The sequence below is a fragment of the Enhydra lutris genome, unplaced genomic scaffold, assembly GCF_002288905.1.
Source record: "Enhydra lutris kenyoni isolate GAN:26980312 unplaced genomic scaffold, ASM228890v2 scaffoldscaffold1, whole genome shotgun sequence".
NCBI classification, from domain to species: domain Eukaryota; kingdom Metazoa; phylum Chordata; class Mammalia; order Carnivora; family Mustelidae; genus Enhydra; species Enhydra lutris.
This window is the reverse complement of record NW_019154085.1, coordinates 84,546,525-84,553,624: the sequence shown is the minus strand read 5'-3', so window position 1 is coordinate 84,553,624 and position 7,100 is coordinate 84,546,525.

The window sequence follows — 7,100 nt, the reverse complement described above, 5'->3', positions numbered from 1 at the left end:
AATTTTCAAGACTACTCTATTAAAAAAAAATTCTGCCTCCAACCAGAGGAACAATAATATTGCTCTTGGCCCTGGGCATACACTACAATGGTTAATTTTATGTGTCAACTTGGCTATACTCTATGGTGCTCAATCGTTTAACACAAGTCTAAATGTCACAGTGAAGGTAAATGCAAATATGATTAACACCATCAACTGACTTTAAGTAAAGCAGATTACTCTCAATGAGTAGGCCTCATCCCGTCCGTTGAAGACCTTAGAAGCAGAAGGACTTAGAAGCAAACATACGTTTCCTAAAATGGAAAGAGAATTCCTCAAGACTGCATCATAGAAACCTTGCCTGAATTTCCAGCCTGCTGCCCTGCCCTATAAATTTCAGACATGCCAGCCCCCACAATTGCATAACTGCATGAGCCAATTCCATAAAATGAGTCAGTCTTTCTATATGTATCTTTCTTTCCCTTTCTTTCCCTCCTTCTCTCTTTCTCTCATATATGTATCTCCTGTTGTTTCTCTGGAGAACCATAATAATGATATAATATACATTATAAAATCTATCATCCACATTTTATATCAGTTTTAAATTTGCAAAATCCAATGTAAGATTTTATTTGCTTTGTTTTTTGGGGCAATAACTTTGCTTATTCTTCTGTCACAGGCCTGACATACAGTAGACACTCCATTGTCTTGTCCTTATTTGCTAAAAAGCACATAACACCCTATTATGGAGTGAGCACACTATTTTTTCTTTTAAGATTTTATTTATTTATTTGACAGAGAGAGACACAGTAAGAGAGGAAATACAAGCAGGGGGAGAGGGAGAGGAAAAAGCAGGCTTCCCGCTGAGCAGGGAGCCCGATGTGGGGCTTGATCCCAGTACCTGGGATCATGCCCTGAGCCAAAGGCAGATGCTTAATGACAAAGCCACCCAGGTGCCCCGAGCACACTATTTTTTATTTGATTCATTCAGAAAGAAAAGTGGTTCTGATTTAAAATTAGCTTAAATTGCTCTTTGAAGGTATTTGAAGGGTTAACACTTGAACTTAAGGTCATTGTATTGAATAAAAAGCAAGGCCTAAGTGTTAACAATCAAATCTTAATCTGAACATGAACTAAGTTGCAAACCTGACAGTAATGAGTTTGAAGAGAATTTCCTCACAATTCAACCTTAAATTTTCTCTTTCCCTCCATATTTTATCTACTTCAAATAGTTAAAACCTGTATCAATTATAAATTCAAATATTTATAATTTTCATCCTAATGTTCTGATAGGCACCCTTCCTAAAGATTCTCATGTCCTCATCCCAGAATCGTTTATCTTTTCACAGCTACGTTTCTGAGTGCAGGGATCATGCTTGTCCTGTTCACAGCTATATTCTTAGCATAAGTTCAGGGCCTCACAGTACAGGTTAAATAATTTATTTTCGAAGTATGAAGACCTCTTCCTTTGCCCTTAAAAACATAAAGAGGGGTAGGAACATTTATTGCTTTTTAAAGTGAATAATGACCTGGGGAAAGAAAAGCTGTCCTGTCACTGTTCCCAAGGGCTTTCTCTTATATAATAATGTTTTGCTAACCTAATTCAGTAGTTACTCCTTTCACACTATATATTATATTGATTAAAATTTAGCCTTTGGCAAGCTACTTCATTTTTCTGAAACTGTCTCCTCATCTGTAAAATGAGGATAGATGAGACAAGAGCATGATTCTATACTTTCTGAAATCTGGGTTATAGGGGAAGGGAAGGAGTTTATAAGTTTTAATTTAAGGAAACAAAAAAAATAATAATTGTACCTGGATGCACTATATATATTCAGATACTGATGCATTATATTTATTCATATATATTCATATGTGTTATTTTATATATAGATATAAAACTAATAATATATTATAACATATATATATATATATATATATATATATATATATATATATATATATATATTTTTCAACCATTATCTCTCACCATAATCATTTTTTTTTTTTTTTGCAGGACCCTCAACACTAAATAGTTTAGCTATACCCATGGCAATGACAGCAATTAGAAGGACTTTGGAGATTATTCTCATATTCCTCTAGAGTTACCTAGAGAATCAAAAGTAGTCCTTACTACACTATATAATATTCTATTGGCACTCTAACCATCTCATCGTCCTCAGCAGCTTGCAAGGTAGACAACATTCACTGTTATTCATGTACAACTGCCTCAATTCTGTTATCTAGATGAGCATGTAAGAGTTACAGATTTCTCCTCAAATCCAGCCAGCCAGCCCTTACCAGCACATGGGAGCATGAATGAAAATCATGTTCAAGAAATAGGCCCATGAGGTTTATGTGTCAGACAGACCTGGAGTAACCAAATACCACATACAAGCAATCCTGGCACACACCAACATTTCCATAGTATTCCTCTCAAACTAGTTGAGGCATCAGTGGTGTGATAGATGGGCTTGTTAATATAAATAAATTATATACAATATTTCACATTAAACCCAGTAATATGAACGATATGGCTTTCAGGAAAATGACATTTCAGAACTTCAAGCTTGTAGAACCTAAACAGAAGCATACTTTCTCCCTCTTTGACACTTCACTTAATATAGAAAAAGAAGTTAATTCCTTCCCTATTGTTCAATAATTGCAATGAAGAAAGACATTAAGAGACAAAGTGTTTAGTTATTACAAAATACATCTGTTTGGAATTTTTTTAATCATTGGGCATCATGGGATTATGGGTTTTAATCATGGGATAGGCTTTTACCAGGACCTTCCCTAAGAACATGATGAAAAATAACTCCTCCAGCTATAACATCTTTAATCTTCTAAACCACAAGCTCATAACCAGAAATCATACCTAGATTTTATCATAACCAGAAAAATATTTACCCTCAAATAACTTCATTCGTACACTGAATTCATTAATCAAGAGCCATGTCAAACTTCTACTACTTTTTCTTTCTTTATGGAAAGTTTTCTGATGTCTGAAAGGTAATTTAAATTAATTTTAAAATGAATGATATACCTATGAATACAATACACACTAATGGTACACTGCTTATCCATAGGGACTTCTTTTTAATTTTTCTTGTTTTTTTCTTATAAATTTTACATTATAAATGTAGAAAATGAAATATTTATTATATGGGGGAATTCACACCCTTTCCTATCTTTAACCCTTGCAGTTTTTTAAGTAATCAGGAATATATTTATTATAACTCTATTTCTCTAGATTTAGGTTTTATTTTGTAAGAGAAAAAGGGAAACTATCACTTTCTAGACATTTTTCTAGACATACTTAATATATATCCAGTACATTTTCTAAACACACACTAATATATGTCTAATTAACCCACATTCTCTTATTTCGTCCTTGCAATGACTTTTTTTGTAGGAACACCTAAAAAGTAATTCCTCTCCCTTGCAAAGTACTATGTCAAAATTCAAATAACTGTAATATACTACTGTTCCCAGGACCTCAGAGGGAAGACCTAGCCAAGATGAAAACAGGCAAGAAAGAGATAGAGTAGTCAAGTGTGACTTGTCTATTCATCTCCCATGGAGCTCTGAGTCAAGGTTCACACAAAGCTTCTGAGGAAGTATTACACTACATACAGCAGATGAGGTCCTCTGATGAGCAGCTACTCTACTGTGATAATGTGCAGCTTTCACCCAAGACAGCTCAGATTACTCAGTCTATACTTAACCTGAGCCATAGTCAAGACTCTAAACAAGGAAGAAAGTATTCAGAGATGGTAACCAAAGAAGACAGGGCTGGGGAAACTTGGGGCACAGGCCCCATGAAGACATGTTCTGGTTAGTAGGAGATACCTCTAGTTTCCTTCCCACAGGGGGGTGTGACTCATACTTACAAATTTTTAATGTTCTCAAGTTTCTTGGGTCCAAGGAACCATTTTGATGTGGATTTTTTGCCATATTTGCAGCCCAGAACAGGTCAGCTGTCCTCTGTTCTTTGATATCTTTCCTACTTGGCAGTTGTATTTCCTCCTGACTCAAATGTGCTTCCTCTCTTTGGGAAGGGACAGGATGCCACTGACTAAATGTCAGAAGAATGTATGCCTCAGGTTGTTTTGTCAGCAGTGGGCACAGGCTGAGTGAAAGAGGGAAGTGAAGAAAGAGGTGGGGCACCCAGCTGGCTCAGCTTCTCTCCTTCCCTTACAAGGTACATGACCTTGGACAAATCATGCTGGTGTCTCATATTCTGCATTTGCAGAGAATGAGAGCAGAGGATGTGATAACATACCTGCAAAGCAGAGGTAGCTAACTACAATGGGCTTCTAGAAGTCCCATTTAATTAAAGTCCAAAGTTATAAAAATAGTAACAGCTAATAAACTTTTTACTGTGTTCCAAGATCCTTGTGGAACATTGTATATACAGCATCTCTATTCTTCACAAATCCTACATGATAGGTATCACTATCCATGTTTCACAGAGAAAAGCTGTCTGAAGACTGAATAAATTATAGTGATGGACCTAAAGGTTTCAGTCCTTGGTCTACATGACTCCTAACCCTCTGTTCTTTTCTTTGTGCTCTGCTGTTCTCAGGTATATGACTTATGCTGATGTGATCGACATTCCCTATAATTCTTTCAGGTTGAAAGCAGTCAACCATGTTTCATGAGCCCCAGTCTCTAATGGCTGAGTATGCACAAGAGGTATTTTGTGTTGCAATTAAAATTACAAGAAGGTTAATCAGACACACATCTAATGATATGTATAACAGCTATTGTGCTACACATCATTAGGCATAAATGGTAAGCTGTTCATATAAATGAAAATTATTCTTACACTGATGAAGAAAGCATGGCCATACTCAGACAGGAATTGAGATGGGATGGAAAAAAAAATGTTGGAATAAAATTGTTTCCATTTGGGGCACTTGGGTGGCTAAGTGGGTTAAGCCTCTGCCTTCGGCTCAGGTCATGATCTCAGGGTCCTGGGATCGAGTCCCGCATTGGGCTCTCTGCTCAGTGGAGAACCTGCTTCCTCCTCTATCTCTCTCTCTGCCTGCCTCTCTGCCTACTTGTGATCTCTCTCTGTGAAATAAATAAATAAAATCTTTAAAAAAAATTGTTTCCATTTAGTAACTTATTACTAAAACCCAAGCATTATGCCAGGTATTTTATATGCATTAACTAATTTAATCTTCTTAGTAACAATAGTAGAAAAATATCAGTAATAAATATTTCTCTTTTTTTTTAACAGATGGGGGAAACAGAAAGGTTAAAAAAATTGTCCTAGCAATGACTGGGATGATATGCCATTCCAGAAAGTGTCACTTAATGTCCTCCTCTAAAACACTTGGGTCTCACAGCCACGTTTAAATGGAAAAACCACTCCCTTTCTCATCTTACCAGGTTTGCTTGCTCTTAATGGGAAGTGTACTCTTGCCTTCAACTAACTTAGCCTTAGAACACCAGTGTCCATTCTGCTTAAATTCCAAATTGGTAATATATAAGCAACTCTTTCAACTTCCTATTCCCAGGGCAGAAGTCCACAGACTTTTTATCATTAAGGAAAACAGTGTGAAATATACCAGTTAGGACAGGCTAGCTTCTGTTTAAGATCTGGTAACTTACAAACCAAAACTTTGGTGGCTCAGAGTTTACCTGTTTACAACAGGATGGAGGCTGAGAGGGCAGTCACTGAATAGTACTAACCATCTCAACAGAGGAAAGAGAGGATTGCAAAACTTTAGCTCTTTCATTCTCCATGTTTCATGCCACAAAAAGTGAAGTTTGGGTCAGACAAAGACATTTTGGGATCAGGGCTCCAGGATTTCATCAGACAGGGAAGAAGTTTTCTTACTGATTAAAATAAGCTATCCATAAGGGAAAAGTTCAAAGAAAAACTTCAATAGCTTTGAGAATTTGTTTGCAATCTGCTCTCAGTGACCTAAAAGGTCAATTCAAGTATCACTTAACTCTGGACCCCATTCCCTTTCTCAGCACTACCCTTTCTTCACCTCCACTGCCCAGAGTCCTATGGCTAAGCAGGCAGGGGATGTTGAGATATCCTGCTGACCTTTATTATATTGTTTTGGATGGCCTCTTCAATGTTAATAGCATTTATTTGCAAAGCATATTGTTCCTTTAGTGGTGGAAAACATGTACAAACTGTTTGTGTCTTAGAGTTTGGCCAATCACAATGTCCGGTTTGCATCAAATGTAGTAGGAGAGCTAAATGGCCCATAATAGGACTAAACATTGACATGATTAGTTCAGTGCATGCACTGATACAATTAACTATGGATTTTATATGGCAATAAGTTATTGTACTAATGGAATAGTTATTAAACTTAATACCAAGAAAAATAAGCAGTAGCGACCAACTTATTTTCTGGTCAGTGAGTAATATTATTGATAAAATGTGTACTGAACATTTCACAGAATAAAGGGAATGGTTCTGAGTCAGAAATCTGAGGGCTCCAGGCTTCTACCTCCTTTAGGTGTATGATATTTCTGCACCTCAATTCCTCAATTTAAACAAAAAGAATAAATGAGATAGAGCTGAGGTCCTCAGAAAGCATAATCCAGCATTGTTTCCTCTTTAGGTTTAAGTACCACTGCAAAATCTTCCCTTAGTTTTGGCAGGTGAAAGCCTCCAGGGAGAGGATGAGGAAGAAGGAAGAAACACTCATGCTCCCACTGTAATACAGGACCTCGGATTTGAATAAGAAAATAATAAAGATGGTTTAGCCTCACAAAGTTCCAGCTGTCTCAGAATTCACGCAGTATAAAGGCATCACTGATGAGTTAAGATGCTTTAAATTTCCCTATGAGAGTTGGGTACATACATGGATATGGCATCAACTTCCTTGAAAGTGTTTCCCCTTGTCCAAAGAGGATTATTTAAGACTATAGTCAGAGACTGTGGCAGAGTCACTGAGGGCTCCTGGGATCAGGATCTCCAACATTATGAAGGTCTGGCAGCTCTAGGAATGAGATACAGAGCCTTTCCTGCTTGAACTGAGGTCCTTGATACCAACGGGCCTACCCTCCCTTTGCCTGTCTCCTCTCTGCTTTATTCCAAGTTCACTCCTTTCCTTATCTGCCTCCAAATTTCTGGTACAAAGCTC